At 38.2% G+C, this 19,532-nt stretch overlaps 1 protein-coding gene across 1 annotated transcript in view; it reads right to left on the bottom strand.

The window, feature by feature from the left end:
• Positions 1-16,384, bottom strand: part of LOC135226382 (ras-associated and pleckstrin homology domains-containing protein 1-like) — a gene marked incomplete in the record, with an annotated part of 281,217 nt that extends 264,833 nt beyond the window's left edge. The window contains 1 exon segment of the mRNA XM_064265859.1: positions 15,597-16,384.
• Between the last annotated feature and the right edge of the window lie 3,148 nt (positions 16,385-19,532).

The raw sequence follows: 19,532 nt of genomic DNA, 5'->3' as shown, positions 1-19,532 counted from the left end.
GAGAGCCACGTCCTGGCGTAAATGAAATGATTACAGTGGGTACGCACACACAGACACATGCCAAGGGTGTCTTTAAATAATAGGGGGGAAAGACCACTGCAGCATAACAAGAGTTATGCATAAAATGCACCGCGCAGAACAATGCGGGGATCTTTCGTGTGAGCATCAAAGAGCAAAAAATAATAATAATTGCAGTGCCAAGAGGGTCACAATGACAGAGGCAGTGCCCCTTCTTTTTGTAATGGGTCCCCTTTCATTCTTCTCTCTGCAATGCTCCTGCAGGATTCCTTGTCCTTCGCCAGTCCTGAGCATCGTTCCTACAGATTCAACATCCTTCTCTTATAACATTCCTACAGATTCAACATCCTTCTCTTATAACATTCCTACAGATTCAACATCCTTCTCTGGCATCATTCCTATAGATTCAGCATCCATATCTTATAACATTCCTTCAAACTCAGCATCCTCTTCCATCAATTCTACAGATTCAGCATCCTTTCTTGCATCATTCCTATAGATTGAGCATCCTTCTTTTACATCATTCTTAAAGATTCAGCATCCTTCTCTTGCATCATTCCTATAGATTCAGCATCCTTCTCTGGCACCATTCCTACAGATTCAGCATCCTTTCTTGCATCATTCCTATAGATTGAGCATCCTTCTTTTACATCATTCCAATAGATTCAGCATCTTTCTCTGGCATCATTCCTATAGATTTGTTCATTGATATAGATATAATTTTTAGGCTGAAAAATATAGAATACGGTGTCTATAATACAAGAAAGGTGAGATAACTTAACAAATTTACCCAGATATATAACGAGATACTCACCGATGAATATCATTTCCCCTGTGCTTCATTGTATACACAACTTTCTCAATTTTTCAGCTCAAAAATTTATCAATAATAAACTGTATTTCCGCGCGGCCGTTTCCTTTGCATTTCCCGAAAGCCTTTCATCTACGATAAGAGACTCCAGTCACAGCGGGAAGCACTACAACCGGAAGTGAGTATGCGCGCTCTCTCTCTCTCTCTCTCTCTCTCTCTCTCTCTCTCTCTCTCTCTCTCTCTCTCTCTCTCTCTAGCGAAACCTGAACCCCTTTTAACGAAGGAGCGTCTTGTTTTATCATTTCCTGCCTTACGATTGACGCCTACAGGAGACAGACGTCTGTCTTTGTATGTCAGTCTATTCAGCGTGCATTTGCTATTGTTATTATCATTATTATTTTCCAGAGGACAAACCCTACTCATATGGAACAAGTCCACCAAAGGAACCACTGACATGAAATTCAAGCTTCCAAAGAATATTATGGGGTTCATTTATAATAAGCAACAACAGGTGACAAGAACTTCAGAAAGAAGAAATATCAGTTTGCAGAAAACAAAGATAAATTAACAATTGAATAAAAAATAAAGATGAAAATGTAAATATCATCATTAAAAGTCAAAAGAGAAATATTTTGGGGCAGTCAAGTATTCGCTACAAGCTTTTCAAGGCTCTAGTTGCACAACATATTCCCGGGGAGACCGTTCCAGTCTAGTTGGAATGGGAATTAGGAATTCTTTTATTTTTATTTAAGCTGATAGGTAAGATGAATAACAGAAGATTGAGGGCCATTAGTAATAGCTAAACATGGCAGCGAATAGTTTAGAAAGTCAAGTATTAGTAAAAGTAATGTAACGTGTTGTATTCGTTCTCAGTTGGTCAAAACAATCGTGATTTGTCAGAAAAATTAAATATTTACGATAATCTTAAATTGTAAATTTTTTCCATTTATGACCAAAATCAGTCTTCATTCAATACGCATACAACTCCACGGCTAAGATGTTCTCCACACGAGCCAAAATACTCTCCACATACGTCAAATTAGTCATCAAATACGCCAAAAATCTCCACATTTGACAACATAAGTCAAAATAGTGTCCACATACGAACAATTGGTCTTTACATACAGTCAAATAGTCATCAAATACGCCAAAATAGTCTCCACATATACATAAGTCAAAATAGTCTTCATATACGCTCAAAGAGTCACCAAATACACCAAAATAGTCTCCATATATGTCAACATAGTCTCCACATACGTCAAAATAGTCTCCACATACGACAAAATAGCCTCCATATTATATAAATTAGCCTTCACAACACGTCAATAGTCGACACATGCGTCAAAATAGTCTCCAAATACGTCAATAGTCTCCACATACGTCAAAATAGTCTCCACATAATACAAATTAGTCTCCACATACGACAAACTAGTCTTCACATACGTCAAAAGAAGTCTCCGCATACGTCACAATAGTCTCCAAACACACCCAAACAGACTCCATATACCCCCAAAACCATCCCCTCAATTATATCAATTTCATTAACAATCGAAAAGATAAAATTACGTAATTTACAAACGCTCCATTAACGACCCTATCTCTGCGCATGCGCTCTGCGTTGTTATAATGCAGTCCAATACACTGACCTGTTATTAAAGTTGATGACATACCGAGGACCGAAATAACACAAAACTGGCTGCCACTGGAGAGAGAGAGAGAGAGAGAGAGAGAGAGAGAGAGAGAGAGAGACACGAAGTGCTGAAATATTCACAAATATCTCTCTCTCTCTCTCTCTGTTTCTCTCTCTCTCTCTCTGTCTCTCTCTCTCTCTCTCTAAAGGTGAGGGTATCTAAGCCTCTTAAGCTGAGGCTTGTATAAAGATAATGAAACACGGATAAGATAGACTAAATATACCACAGTAATCCTTTAGCAAATGGAAGGTGGAAAAGTGATTAAGATATTAATATCTAACCCAACAACAGAAACATTACTAAAGAGATAGTTTCCATATTCAGGTGACAAAGTCATTCAAATATGTACGCCTTCAGCAATAAATATGACTAGAGAAAATGATAGACCTAAAGCTTACTCCTTTAGCAGTAAAATAAATGTGACTAAAAATATAAAGCTTAGGTCTTTAGCAGTAAATATGACTTTAAAAATAATCTAAAACTTCTCCTCTGACCATAAATATGACTAGAAAAATAAATTGTACAAAACTGTACGACTTTATTGATAAATACGACCGGGAAAAAATATGTAAAATGCACGTCTTTTCTAACAATAAACGTGGCTATCAAAATTCAATTAAAAAGTCTGCAAAATATACATATGAACGGACTTATTTAAAAATACACTACTAATCACAGCACTCGTTTTCTAACAATAAACATGGCTATAAAAATACAATTGAAAAGTCTGTCAAATTATACATAAGAACAGATTTATTTAAAAAATACACAACTAATCACAGCACATTATTGGAAAACTACATTCAAAAACAGACTACGTAAACAAATAAACAAAATAGCCCAGTAAATACACACAGGACTAACGTATATTTCCATGAACTGTATGACTTTTATATATATATATATATATTATATATACTATATAATATATGATATATATACTATATAGATATATATATATATATATATATGTATACCTATATATATATATATCATATATTTATTTATACTATATATATATATATATATATATAATATATATATAGTATATAATATATATATAATTATATATATATATATATTATATATATATATATATATTATACTTTATATATATGAAACATACAGAATAATGATCTAGATTCGAAACTGTATAAATCCGAAATGAAGTGCTAAACCTCCCGGGGTTGTAAAAGGTTACAGGTCACCAGCTTCAGAAGGTCGGGTGAAAATACCAGGATTAGCCCTGGTGAGTGCTGAAGCTGATGAAATATTCAGAGAGAGAGAGAGAGAGAGAGAGAGAGAGAGAGAGAGAGAGAGAGAGACTGCTGCAGGTACGTCATGAATTGGTACATGCAAGATTCAATGAAGTTGAGACTGCATTTAAAACGAGCAAGAAGAAAGATCAGAGCCAATTAGGTATAAACTGAGAATGTTTAAAAATCAACTATAGATATTTTCAGTCAATTTAGGAGTGAAATTTCTATGATATTATATGATGACATCTCAAATTTCATTAAGCATCAATGTATAGTTTTATTAAACCGTATATCAGTTTCATTATCCAATCCTTCCATAAATTTAATTAATAAATCTTCTGTCAATTTTATTATTAAACATTCTATAAATTTTATTAATAAACCCTCAGTCAAGTTTGTTATCAAGCATTATATAACTTTCATTATAAACCCTCTGTCCATTTTATTACTAAACATTCTATAAATGTTATTGATAAACTCTCTGTCAATTTTATTATTAAACATTCTATAAATTTCATTAATCAACTCTCTAGCAATTGTATTAATAAAACCTCTATCAATGTTATTAACAAACCCTCTATCAATTTTATTGACAAACCATCTAAGAATTTTATCAAACCTATCAATTTCATTAATAAACTCTATCAGTTTTATTATTAAACCTACCAATTTTATTATTATCCCTACGTCAATTACCTTAGTTTGTTCATAAATATAGAGATTTGAAAAAAAAATTCAATACAGAAAGACAATTAAATAAACGAGAATTGAGAAAAAAAGAGGAATAATAAATATATTGAGAACAAAAGCATCACCACGGTTTCTTGTGATAAAGTGAATGAAGAAAGAAGAAGAAAAACAAGACAAGACAAGACAGAGAGAGAGAGAGAGAGAGAGAGAGAGATAACGGGCAGCTGGCAGCCCCAGGGAGGACCGCCGTGAGTGTCCCCTACCCCCCCCCCCCCCCCACACATCCCTCTCATCTCAAGACCCTGAAGGTGGTTTTAAGAATCAGTAATTATTATCCACCCAGTCACTGACACTGTATGCGAAGAGAGAGAGAGAGATGGAGAGGAGAGAGAGAGAGAGAGAGAGAGAGAATCAAGCCTGTGAAACCAATTGTCACTGAATCCACTTGAATTCAAACTAATATTAGGAAAACGAACAAAGAAATATATATATATATATATATATATATATATATATATATATATATATATATATATATATAATTACTTGCCTTCCACGTTGCAAACGCGCTTGCTGAACTTGTCCATGGGACCAGTAACAATTACGAATGGACCCCCCCCGCGCAAAAGACAAAATAAAAATAAAATTAAAATATACATATATCATTAGGCAGTTCGCCTTCCAGCCACATTCAGGAAGAGAGAGACGAATTTCGAACTGTTTCAAAAGGTTACAGTTACAGAGACCGACCTTTCAGTTATCCGTAAACTATTAAAAATTGAAGGAAAACTTATTATGCAATACATCTGAAATATCATAGGGTCACTTATAACAGGGATATATTGCACACACACAAACAATATATATATATATATATATATATATATATCTATATATGATATATATATATATATATATACTCTATATATGTGTGTGTGTGTGTGTGTGTGTATATATACATATATACGTATATATGTATATATTTATATATAAAAGATACAGATTACTGTATCTTTTTTAACTGTCTTAGTGCTTTATTTTCATTGGAGTAGCTTGTAATTTTTCATTCTTAACTTTAGTCTAAGTCGAAGCGGTTAGTCTAATGGTACTAAGCTCCATATGATATATGTATATATTAGGATATAGAACCACAGTACCACAGTCATCATATGGAGCTTAGTACCATTAGACTAACCGCTTTGACTGAGACTAAAGTAAGAATAGAAATTACAACTTACCCCAATGAAACAAAGCATTAAGGCAGTAACTAAAGATACAGTAATCTCCCACAAGCAACTGAGAAAAGATTACCAGACACGAGATTACCAGGAATCGCGGCCATCTGGCGTCAGGGCGAAGAAACAACCAAATCGGTCTAGTGGAGACGGACTAATGCAATACCTGTTGATCTCTCACAGTCAGTCAGCCTAAAGGAGAGAGACCACGACCCTCCCCAGGATTCTCTCTCTTCTCTCTCTCTCTCTCTCTCTCTCTCTCTCTCTCTCACCTGGGCGGTGTGCAAATTTCAGTTTTGAACCATTGGAATAACACGGAAAATAATCATCTCTCTCCCTCTTTCTCTCTTTCCTGTGAGAAGTAAAAAGATTCAGTTTTGAACCATAGGACTAATACACAAGATAATTCTCTCTCTCTCTCTCTCTCTCTCTCTCTCTTCTCTCTCTCTCTCTCTTGGGAGGCGTATAATTTATCGCCTCTCTCTCTCTCTCTCTCCTAGGTGTATAACTTATCCTCTCTCTCTCCTAGTCAGTGTATATACAAGTTTAAGTTTTAAACCAATGGAATACTATAGAAGATAACACACTCTCTCTCTCTCTCTCTCTCTCTCTCTCTCTCTCTGACGGGCTTTTAAACTTCAGCCTGGAACCAGTGGAATATGACCGAAGATACCCTTAAGTTCTTGAAATAAGAGAATTTAAAATTAAAGAATAAATATAACCATTTGCTATTCATTATCTAAAATTATCTTAATGAAATTACACACAAAAAAAAGTAAAAGCTGAGAAAAAATCTAATAAAAAACTCAACTGTCAAACGATGTTCGAATAGAAGAAAATGTTGCTAACATATCTGCAAGAAGTTCTGGAATTTATCTAAATTTCGCAAGATAAACGATGCGCAGTGACTTGCTATACATAGTTCAGGAGGCTGATTTGGGTGATAATGGGTCCCAATGAGATCCTACAGTATCCCCCGAAGGTTGATGGGTATAAGTACTAGCTACTCTTGGGTAATGCAAGGTACATAGGCCTAGGTTCAAGATGATACTATGCAAGGAAGTACCATAGATCTTAAAAACTACTGAGGCTAGAGGGCTGCAAATTGGAGTGTTGATCATCCACCCTCCAAACATCAAACATAACAAATACTAACCCTCTAGCCTCAGCATTTTTTATTTTATTTAAGCTTAAGTTAGCCATAGTCGTAAGTCTGGCACCGATATGGCACCATTCCACCACTGGGCCGCGGCTCATACATATACTGAGACCACCGAAAGAGGCTCTATTTTCGGTGGCTTTGATTATACGCTGCACAGAAAACTTGCTTGCGCCGAAGAAACTCCAGCATTTTTCAAAACTTTTTTTTTTTTTATCATAATCACCAACAGGCGCATCAAACCGTGTTCCATGATCAGTAATCCTGATTTTAAAAAGGCCCCATAATGATTCAAACGTTGAACTTTTACTCAGTCACACAATTTCGAAAGGTAAACAAGTATAATCATCTATGGCTGTTGACACAATGGAAATATAGCGTGAAAATAGTATTGATTATGATTTTGATCAAAGCAACACGCCTCATTACTGGTGAGTTTGATTAGGCAGGAAAACAGTTTTATTTCGCATGATTAAAACAGATTTTATAAAAACTGCTGCACTCTGCATAGGCCAAACTTTTTTTATCAGTATTCTGTGAAAACTGATACACTGCTAATATATTTTAACATTAAATTTAATTAAGAAAGACATTCTGCCAGTTAACATCTCTGTATTTTGGTAACAACTGACGTATTCTTAATATTTAAACAAAATATTTGACATAAAAGAGACATTTTAGACCAACGTCAGTAGAGTTCTAGATAATAGAAAAAGAAGAGAACAGCTATTAGGAAAATATAAATAACATATTCAAACACAAGGGGAGCTGTTTTAGGGTAGCGTCATTATTATTACAGTTATTAAATGTATTTCTAATAATGGGTGAATTTCCTTTCCTTATAACCTCTCCTGTGAGTTTCCCCTGTAGCATCTTCTACGAGTTCTCCCCTCTGCCTCCTCTTTCTTCTCTTTCAACACTCCCGATCCACCTACCCTTCCCCTCCTGGACCCCTCTCACCCCCCCTCCCTCCCCCCAAACCTCTCCCCACCAAAATCCCCAACCGTCATTACTTACGATTCTACCTCACCAGAGTCGACCCTCTCTTTTTTTTTCCCTTACCTCCCCTTCTCCTCTTTCACTTATTAACCTCTCTCTCTCTCTCTCTCTCTCTCTCTCTCTCTCTCTCTTCCCAGCAACTCGTGTTACTGTTTCCCCTGTCCTCCCTATGTCGTGAGTAGGCTTAGCCAAATTAGGCCTATAATAAAGATTCCCCGTACCATTAATAACTGCGAAGTGGCTTTTCTAACTTGATTTGTAAGTTAAAATCACTATAGATAATATACAATTCGTCACATATCTCTTAAGAATCACAATGGAAATAATAATCACAGACATGAAAAACAATTAATGCTAAAATTCTCTTTAAAATTCCAAGTGGCAATGAGCAAAATTCCTAAATTCCAAGGCGAAATGGGCAGAATTCCTAAGCCATTTCTCAAACCTTGCAGGACCCAGTAGTAGGTTTCTTCCTGAACAACCACACCAGCGGCCCCCCTCCCCCCAACCCACCAACCCTCCCCCGAAAATAGAGGAACCGTAGATTCCTTACCTTAGAGTGACGGAGGGGCAACTGTCTACACACTTCATCACCGTAAACAATGGGGCATGGCCAGAGAGAGAGAGAGAGAGAGAGAGAGAGAGAGAGTAGAGAGTAGAGAGAGAGATCTTCATTCTGATGCAAAAAACCAAGAAAAAACTCCATATATCACAGTCCAGCTGTCATCTCTCTCTCTCTCTCTCTCTCTCTCTCTCTCTCTCTATTAGGCCTACCGACCCTCCTCTTCCTTACTGCTCAGGGGGAAAGAGGTCCCATGCTTGGGTTTTGGGTAAGGGTGGGTACGTGGCACAATATGTATATAGTAAACTTTTTATAAGCCCTAATCCAAAGGTCACCATATGAATGAGTTTATACACACACAAACAGACACACAGGTATATATTTACATACATTCAGGTCGTCTGAATGTATGAGAGAGAGAGAGAGAGAGAGAGAGAGAGAGAGAGAGAGAGAGAGAGAGGAGCCACATGTATGGTCTGTTAACAAGAGAGAGAGAGAGAAGAGAAATCCGAACTGGCAAATGAACATGAACCATACGCAGGATCTGTTTATGACGAACGGAAAAAGTTATTAAAGAGAGAGAGAGAGAGAGAGAGAGAGAGAGAGAGACGACTACAGTCTTCAATTATTTATGACGAGTCCCCCCCCCTCCCTTAAGCCGTCTCGCGCCTACCCGGCTAACGCCCACGACACCTTGGTAATAGCCAAAGGTCTTAATGGTTATTCCTGCCACTCATATTTTGGTCTGCCAATGCAGCTCTGACCGGGAAAAAGAATGAGAGAGAGAGAGAGAGAGAGAGAGAGAGAGAGAGAGAGAGAGAGAGAGAACCACGACGTTAAAACGCAATGTCGCAGGCAATAACCTTCTTCCTCTGTTCCAATGGATCCCCAAAACACTAATGTGGCCCAGATGTCCTACTTCAAGTAGGGACTTACAACTACTTCCCATATTGGAGGTCTCTCATCCAATTGCAGTTCGAGAAGAAGAAGAAGAGGAGGAGGAGGAGGAGAAGAAGAAGGTGGGGGGAGGAGAAAGAGGAAGAAGACGCCCTTCGCCCAATATTCTGAAAAAGTCACCTCTTTCTTTTTCGCGCCAAGAAAAGACCTTTTGAACGGATGGCTAAAAAAAGACTTCACTTAACAATGCTAGACTCAGTCGCTGACACTGGTACCTACTGGTCAAGACCTTAGAGAGAGAGAGAGAGAGAGAGAGAGAGAGAGAGAGAGAGAGAGAGAGAGAGAGAGCATCTGAGTGAATAGCTAAGAGATTTTCACTTAACAATGCTAGACTTAATCTCACAGACACTGGTCAGACTTGAGAGAGAGAGAGATTGAACACGGTCCAAAGTCTCAAATCATATACTTAACAATAACGAAATATGGAATGTTCACTTAAAAATGCTAGACTCAATCTCGCTGACACTGGTACCTACTGGTCAACAAGACCTTAGAGAGAGAGAGAGAGAGAGAGAGAGAGAGAGAGAGAGAGAGAGAGTCCCACATACTTTCAATAACGAAATAGGACCTTCATGAAGAATATTCTCAGGCCAGTCCTTTAACAGTGATGGAAGGACCGACAAGGCATTTTCCGAGGGTCTCTATGACTTATCAGGTTTCACGGCGGAGGGAGAGAACTACAACATGAAAAGGGGATTAAAATTGACCGGTATTGATAAAATCTACAATTGGGAGTGATGTCCTTTGTGATTTAATCCCGTAACCAGGCACTCACACAACTTCCAGAGTTCATTTCTTTCTTTTCTGTGCGATTGGTCAGGACAAAAAAAGGAATTCTGCATCATAGGTCTAGTGTATCTTCATTCAAAAAAATCCTTCTTATAGGTCTAGCGTATCTTCGTTAACAGAATTTACTTAAAAATATATATCTGTGACGAATAAAACGAAGTTTAATCTTACAGAATGTGTCGAAAATCTAACAAAAAAAAAAAAAAAAAAAAATAGGAAAACGAAATCAGTTAGGTAACAAGATCCAGTTCACAACTTCACACTTACCCATAAAACCCTAAATACCGCATTTAATGACTTCTAAGGAAACGTAGGTTATGAAATCTCTCTCTCTCTCTCTCTCTCTCTCTCTCTCTCTCTCTCTCTCTCTCTCGTGGGAGAAAGAAATGGAAACGAGAGACGGACGCGACCGTTCTCTGAAATCTTTTCCTAAACGTGTCACCGCCATCCCTAACAACGTTCTAAACTGTAGTGTAGAGTCTAGACCGATGTCAATAAAACCTTCCATATTTTGGGCACCGTGGAATGCGAATACAGTATTAATACAGTACATGTATCAGTAATACAGTAGCTACATGCATCAGTAATAATACAGTAGCTACAGATGCCTTGCAATTTACATGAAAAAATTACAAATTATAAGTTTAAAAGTGTTATCAGAGCATGAAAACACCTTTGGTCTGCAAGAATCGGTTTTTTTTTCTCCTACATCTCACACGTCGTGGAATATTAATACAGTATTAATACATTATTTGTATCAGTGAATTGGTATGTAAAGCGTCTTACAATTTACAATATAATATATATATATATATATATATATATATATATATATATTTTATAAATTGAAAGTTCTGAGCCTAACCCAAGCAAACTGAATTTTCCAACTTTTGTCGATAGTATTAAAGTTTACCGCGATATTTTTCCTATACGTCACACAGTTCTCCGTGCACGTTATGGAAAAATCTTTTGGTATTTTTCTTTCCTTTTAAGCGGCGCTTATTATTTCAACAGCATTCTCCTTTCCACGAAGTACTTCCGAATTCTCAACATTCCTCCCTTTGTCACTATGCCTAGACTGAAGCTTCTCGTCGGCCATATTTTATTCAAAGTTCATTTCTCTCGGCTACTCAGTAAGTTAACTTCATAATAGGAACTGTTAATGAATTAAATAGAAAATAAACATATACATTAGGCCTAGGCTGCAAAACATCCTTCAATATTTGAGGAATGAAAACGAAACGCAAGAAATCCTGAACAAGGCACTCGGTTAAGCAGAGACCCAGAGGCCCTTTGCGTCAACGCCCCCCCCCCCATACCCATACCCCAAAGATACCCACCCAGTACCCACGGCCAGCCTAGACCAAACTCACTGACGAGTATGCGTCACCTCCCTCCTCCCTCCATATCACCCCTGGTTCTTCCCCTCCTTCACTGAGCACCAGCGTAAGCATTCGCCATACGCCACTGCTAAAGGAATCACACAACACGAGAGGGAGAGAAAAAATGGCTCCTCACCTGCTGAAATGTCAAGACGAGTGGAGTACATTTCAATTAGTATACAAGAAAGTTCGTTGTTAATCTCCCTCTCTCTCTCTCTGACTTTATATATGGACATATAGTACAATAGGGTGGACTTTACATATGTACAATTTGTACATATAGTACAATGGGGTGGACTTTATATACTATGTACAATTTGTACACATAGTACAATGGGGTGACCATTTCACGTTGCAGAAAAGTGGTTAATTATCAAAGTATCTGCATATATTACAAACACATAGGCATACACGTGCTTTGAGCATACGAATGTGTTTACAAATACAATACGAAACTAACAACAAAGCCAAAAACTGACATATTCGTAAAACCAAACCGTAAAGGGTCACACTTGACTACAATCACCCCTACATGGAAACTCAATTAGAAGATTAGTGAAGTTTCTCTCTTGGCTCCAGACCGGGCGAACAGAGAGCTACTGTTTTGGTTAGAACATCTATTAGTCTTACGCCTAATCATCATCGTCAATTCGAGTGCCACAAGGTGGCGAGTTTATCAGCAGACCAAATGGACTTAATCGCTAAAGGTAAATAAAAATAAAAATGGCTTCGTTAATTCATTAGACTCAAGCTCGCATGAAAGACTTCGATTCACTGAAGGAACTATTACCAAAACCGATTGGTCTAAACATTTATTCTCTTTTTACACGTAGTTATTTGGAATTTTAGTATATACAGATATAAGTATGTGAAATGAGTATGTATATACAGTTTATACGTATGGGTATATGTATGTATATACATAGTAAATTCAAGTATGTTGAGCTATAAAATATAACTATTTATTCATTCTGTACATAAATTACATTATTGTATATGTATTGTAATGTAAAATGAACTTTAAATCACATTATTGTATATGTAATGTAAAAATGAACTTTAAAGTATATTAAAAAAACGATTGGTCTAATGATGAGACGTGTGTTTAGGCAAATTATTAAAATGATTACCTTTAAATAAACGTTCTACGGATTAGTCAAGGAGCAATAGGTTCATTTTGTCAATGTCAAAGTTCGTCTTAATAGAGAGAGAGAGAGAGAGAGAGAGAGAGAGAGAGAGAGAGAGACACAAAATCGTAATGCAACTTCCATCCCGTCATGCGCTGTGGGTCAAACTAATCGAGGTGGTCACTGCTATACGGTGACGCTAGCTACTAGTACGACCGGACTATTAACTGCACTGATATGTCCACGATTCGCTATCCCGAGGTACTCTACAATTTTTTATATATAATCGACGTTTCTGAGCAAAAAAAAAAAAAAAAAAAAAAAAAAACTATGAAGTTTGATAGTCGCTGGCCTACTATCAAACACGAATTCTTAGTATACTCTGCTGTGCTGAGAATCTACGTACTGTACAGGCTCAAAAGTCTCTGACCATAGACTAATGTTTATCATAAATCTTTGTCTGAGACGAGTCTCAGTGCTAAGATAATTAATGGGATCTAACTCCACCTCTAGGTGTATATTTCCGTTAGACGGAAATATACATAAAAAAGGAAGGTTTTGAAGAAGAGAATAAACATAGCAATTATACTCTACTGGAATATTTCTCATCAGAACCAAAGGGTTGTTTTGCAAAAATTAATCAGTTCATAATATTGAGCCTAGTTTGAGCTCTTAGCTCCAAAATAACAGACTTCACTTCAAGCACGCTAATTATTGGCAACATAGCTTTGATCTTATTATACTTATCAAAGTATAGAACTAAAGATTATTAAGAGATATTAGCAGGTTGATAACTTGTCTGATGTCTTTGGCTACAAATTTAGAAAACCGTTGAAGTCAAGAGATTCGGAGGGTTGAAAACCACTTACAGCTATGTCGACCTCAAACTCTTCAAATTAACATACAAGTACGTACGTACGTACGCCCTGTTTTCGGAGCACAAAGTACAGCTGTCAATCAAACTGACCTTATGACGAGGCAAAAGCCACAACTGGACTTGGGCGATTAGAATAACGATATGCTTAGCACGATCGTTTCAAATGTTATTTTCTCATCAGCTAAATCTCTTCACAACAAAGGAAGTGTTCCACACCCTACGCATGCGCCACGCTCGTCATAAGAATTACGACGCCTTACATGGCGACTATGTTTCATTAAATATACGTGGCCAGTTATGGACCTTCTTGTCCAAGGGACTACAATTTAAACTACTTAACTTGCCAAACCCCACTGTGCATTCGATGCACTTCCTTTTATACCTGCAGTAGGTCCTTTTCAGAAACTGGTTTTGTTTCGATAAAAGTACGTGTTCGTCTGTATAGAAAAAGAAAAAAAAAATTGAAAACAAGCATAACTGCCTAATAAATAAAAATCTTGGTCTCAAAAAAGTATTTAGTTTCTTGCTCAAGGGGAACAAGATATGCCAAATAAGTCTATAATGTGATGAATTTGCACACTACATTATGTGGTACTTCAGCTCAGAATATTATACTATCTACTTTGAGTTACTTACGGGCATGTATACTTACATGTATTTTAAACATAGGAACTACACTGAACCAAAAGAAGTTAACTATCAAACTTCAAAGCAAAAATAATAAGCAAATCCCGCGGCTTGTGGACGAAAATCAAAACAATGCCCATATTATCAAACAGTCACTGTTCCAAAATATTTTTCAAGGCTGGCAATGAAAGAGAAAAAAAATGAGTAAAAAAACAAAAAACAATAACAAGACCCTGGAATGTCATGTTTACAAACAATAAACCTGACACAGTCGTATAATCCACAACTTAAGACCAGAATTCATGCACCAGCGAAAAAAGAAAAAAAATGGCTCAGTCATCAATACGTTTTGTCAACCAAGAACAGCAGCATTACGGTTCATTAATTTCAATGGCTAATAAAGAATGGTCTCAAGGCCATATTTTGGCAATAACACCCCCTCCCCCCCCAAGGCTAAATAATGCATTGGTGACTGCGTTCGAACAAGAAGTTCCCCCTCCACTCCCCCTAATCAGTAATGTGGTTCCTGTTCTATTCAAATTTGGCGAGAACAACTTTTTCTTTCAGCATCTCAACAACCCAATGAGCGCGTGTTGTGCATCATGTGTCTGACTGCGTGTGCATGTGTGTATAAACAGTGTGTACATATAATATGCATACACGTATTTTCCTCTTTGTTAAGGGCAACAGAAAGAGGAGGAGGTTGGAAACAGCAATAGGGTGACTCAGAAGCCGAGCCTCGGGGTTAAAGGTCGACCTTATGGTCTGCCTCAGACACAAGTACCACCAGCATCACACGGCCTCCGTCATCAACAAACATCTTGTCCTCGGCAGCGCCTAGACTTCGACCTATGTCACCCAAAAGTTGAGACGGGGAACCCACGTATGCCTAGCCTATAGTTAACAGCAGAAGACGGATTTCATTAATAAGAAGGAAGAAACGTAGAAAAGGACTTCAGTCACAGGGACGTTCGAGTAATTGCATCTTTAGAAGCTTCTACCTGGAAGAATTTGGTTGCTTGGGAACCCGAAGGACCACCTGGTAGCTGGGCTTGTTGTTTGATAAATACAAAAAGGTTAAGAACAAGTATTTGATCTACAGTACGTGTAAGTCTAGTATAAAAGTTATCCTGACACTCCAAAAGAACAACAATTAAAAATAAAGCAATTTTGTTCATTAATATATTATTAATCAGTAAATGCCCTATGTCCTAACTGACAAAAAATTAAAAATAAAGCAGTTTTATTCATTAATGTATTATTAATCGATAAACACCTTATGTCCTAACTGAGTCCAAAACTACAACTGGCCTAACAGTACGAAAACCTTTCCACCTGCGGCCCAAAACAATGGCAGAAAGCAATTTATAATACAATGAACTTTTAAAGAAAACTGCAAAACCGCAAACTCACCAAAAGTGCTGGTTTCCCAAGAGATAAAGAAAAGTATCCAGTCACACAATCCGTAACCGAGAAAAAACACCAACTCCTGCACACCGTTACATTCCAGTCACTATTTCTCTTTCGCACCAGATCACTGCTCTTTATAAAACTGCTTGGAGAAACACAAACAGAAAATACTACTCTTCGTGATGTGTTTTTTTTTTTAACACTCGTCACAAAACACAGCACTGAAAACACTGGTGGCCTCGCCGCGGCAGAAGAACAACACACGACCGCTGCTGTTCCTGAAGAACACTTGAACAATCGCTACTCGTCCACGGAACAGATATAACAAAACCCTAAAGGTCGCGACCGACAGACACAGCGCGCAGCGGTCTTCCCCGATCACACATAATATCAATGACCACCACCAACACCAGTATGTTATGTTATGCCACTCGTTCTCGAACACCGGTCTCCTAAATTCGCCGAAGCTCGCCGGCGATCGGTCGTTCGAACGACAAATCACTAGACTGTCGATGCATTTCGGATCAGAACTCAGACTCGGATCGCGTCAGGACGCAAAGACGAACGCAGACACATAAGAGGAAAAAAGTCATGGTTATCCGAGTGAGCGTTGGACGGACCAAGACGACTTTTTCAGAGCCAGCCCTTGCTCACATACAGGAGAGATCCCTCTTCTTTCCCCGGCCACGTTTCGGTGTGTTGTGTGCGTCTGTCTGTGTGTAGTAGTGTCGGTACTCGCTCGCTCTCTCGCTCGCGTCCGACGGAGAGGAGAGGAGAGGAGGAGACTGTCTCACTCACACACACACACTCACTCTCAGTCCGCGTGTGGATGCGTGCGTGCGTGCGTTTGTGAGAGTGTTTCGGGGCCATGTGAGTACACCATGTAACGCACCCCTCTCCTCCCCCAACCATCCCCCGGCGGCTTCCCAAACACTCGAACACCCCCCTTCCCACTACCGCCCAAACCCCTCACGAAAGTCCTGCACCTAGACACTCCACCGCAGCCCTTCAGAAGTCCCCAAATCTAACCCCACCAACAAAGAGACACAAACCTCCTCCTCCTCCTCCTCCTCCTATGCCGAAGCAACACAACCCCTCACCAATCCACCCCTCATCCCCCACAAGGGATCACCCCTGCCCTCCCTAACCTACCGTCACCATCTTTCCAATGGCCACGTCTCTCTCTCTCTCTCTCTCTCTCTCTCTTCTTACGTTCACTGTGAAGTGAAGATGGCTAAGCTTATGATGCTCCAGATTAAATGAAGGATTACAACTGCATCTAACTGGATTAATTACTGGAGATAGGAAATTAGTCTGCGTGTTGCTCCAGGTGTCAATAATATATATATATATATATGTATATATATATATATATATGATGCCAGACTTCGGTAGATGTATATGTATTATACAGACTGTCCATAAAGTCCCAGTACCACTACAGGTATTTATTGTTCAGAATGGTACTGGGACTTTATGGACACCCTGTACAGCAAACACAATTACATATATATATATATATATATATATATATATATATATATATATATATATATATATATTATATTGCATGTGTGTGTATGGGGGTGGATCCTGACGAGTAAGTCCTGATTTGGGAAATCCTTTTATCAAATATTCACTGTAATCCTCTTTGGGAACAGCTGATCCCCTTCAGGAACTGACCTTTGGCTTCGACGTCGTTGAAATCCCTGCGGGAGAAGTTCCACGTCCCACAAGAGACTTAAAAAGCCGCCCCATTTATCCCAACTCTTCTTTCTGAAGGAAATAATCGCCATTTTGAATATTTACATTTTTTTTTTTTTTTGCTGAAAAAATGAAGAGCTTTCATCAGCCCCTTTCTATGCACGCGAACGACTCTGGCTCATAAGATAGATAAGATAACAACAACGGTTGCGAATTTTGAATCCAATTTATAAACAATATACGTGAATCATATAAAAGTGATGCATCCTACCGGAATATCTACCTATTACGTATAAGAATCATTTCATCTTTCTCACTGAGTAGCAACGTCTACAGATAGCTTAATTTGGCTGTGAACATTTCTGGCAGTTGTGAGCCTTCTTATATTGAAGGAAACACATTTATCAGTCATGCCCACAGTGTTACACCCATACCGGCGTTGAAAGAAACTGTAATAAGCATATAAATATGAGGACATCAAGGAAATCAGCCTGGAGAGAGAGAGAGAGAGAGAGAGAGAGAGAGAGAGAGAGAGAGAGACCCGTTGTAGGAAAATGTAATAAGCATATAAATATAAGGAAATCAGCCTGGGGAGAGAGAGAGAGAGAGAGAGAGAGAAACTCATCCCCAACCTCAACTGAAGTCTCAGAATTAATTTAAAATGTTTTTGAGACAATTATATCTTTATTATCTGCTGTTCCAACGACAGATTTGTCGAATGGATATCTCAGTTATGGAAACGAGGGAAGGATACAAATCAGATCTTGCTGTCAGAAGAAGAAGGAACATTGACGACAGACTGAAATTCATAGATATGTATAAAACTCGGTAAAACTGACACACTGTAATTGAAAACATGGTAAAAATGACTTACTTGTACATGCACAAAAAACAATAACCACTGAGACAATACTGAAGTCAACAAGACAAAAAGGAAAAAAAATATATTGACGAAATAACACAGACACACCACTGAAGTCAACAAGACGACAACAACAACAAAAAAGCAGCGCCAGAAAGTAAAATATTAACGAAATGAATTATTTTAAATCTTTCAAAAAAAAAAAAAATAAATAAATAGATAAATGAAAACCATAGTAAGAATTTAGACAGCAACAAGAACGAAAAATAAAATTGAATAAAAAAACACAAACAAACATTAGATAAAAAAAAAAAACTAGATGAAGACATTGCAGGAAGCACACGGCGTATGACCACGTGACAGAGAGAGAGAGAGAGAGAGAGAGAGAGAGAGAGAGAGAGAGAGAGAGAGAGAGAGAGACCTGTGCTCAGTTCACCTTGATTCAGTTCGCGAGGAGGAGAAGGAATCTCGATTTACAACAGGACAACATGAAACGTGGAACGCGACTGACGCTCTGGATTAACATACTAAAAGAAGAAGGAGAAGAAGAAGAATGAGTAAGAGGAGAAGAAGAAGAATAAGGGGGGGGGGGGTTTGGAGGAGGAAAGAGTCCGGCGCCTGCGCAGACGTCATAACGCCGAGATAATCCCAATTCCCCCTTCAAAGAGCGATAATTGCAATAACAGATAAATCTCCAGGAGGGAGAGAGAGAGAGAGAGAGAGATTGTCTTGAATTTCTCTCTCTCTCTCTTCATGAAATGTTAAAATTTTTGCTCTTTATATTGCATTATTTTATCTCTTTTTAATACTAACCCTTTTAGAGAGAGAGAGAGAGATCGCCTAAAAAAAAATTTTTTCTCTCTCTCTCCCTCTCTCATAAGGCGAGGAAATAAACATTTCATTTCATGAAATGTTATCATTTTTGCTCTTTATATTCCATTATTTCATCTTTTTTCATACTAACCCTTTTAGAGAGAGAGAGAGAGAGAGAGAGAGAGAGAGAGAGAGAGAGAGAGAGAGAGGTAGTGGGCTGAATGGGTCCCAAACTAGGAGGCGGGTGATCCTTCACAGGAGTTATTATTGGGACAGTAAGACCCTCGCTGGAGTAGGGACCCTTAGGACACATACAGAGAGAGAGAGAGAGAGAGAGAGAGAGAGAGAGAGAGAGAGAAAGGCTAATCAAGGCGACAGCCACGATTGCGAACCTGACCTCATAAACACCATTAAAGAAACATCATATTCATCACCATCCTTTACTGACCCAGCGAAGCAATTGAAGGATATTAGGTTGCAATCCTCCGTCAACCGAGCAACCAGACCAATCAACCACCACCAGCTACCAGGAACAACATCAACCAAGGTCCTGTAAACAC

This window comes from Macrobrachium nipponense, chromosome 14 (genome assembly GCF_015104395.2).
Source record: "Macrobrachium nipponense isolate FS-2020 chromosome 14, ASM1510439v2, whole genome shotgun sequence".
NCBI lineage: Eukaryota > Metazoa > Arthropoda > Malacostraca > Decapoda > Palaemonidae > Macrobrachium > Macrobrachium nipponense.
Note: the sequence above shows the minus strand (reverse complement) of the source record. Positions and strands in the feature narration are given on the sequence as shown.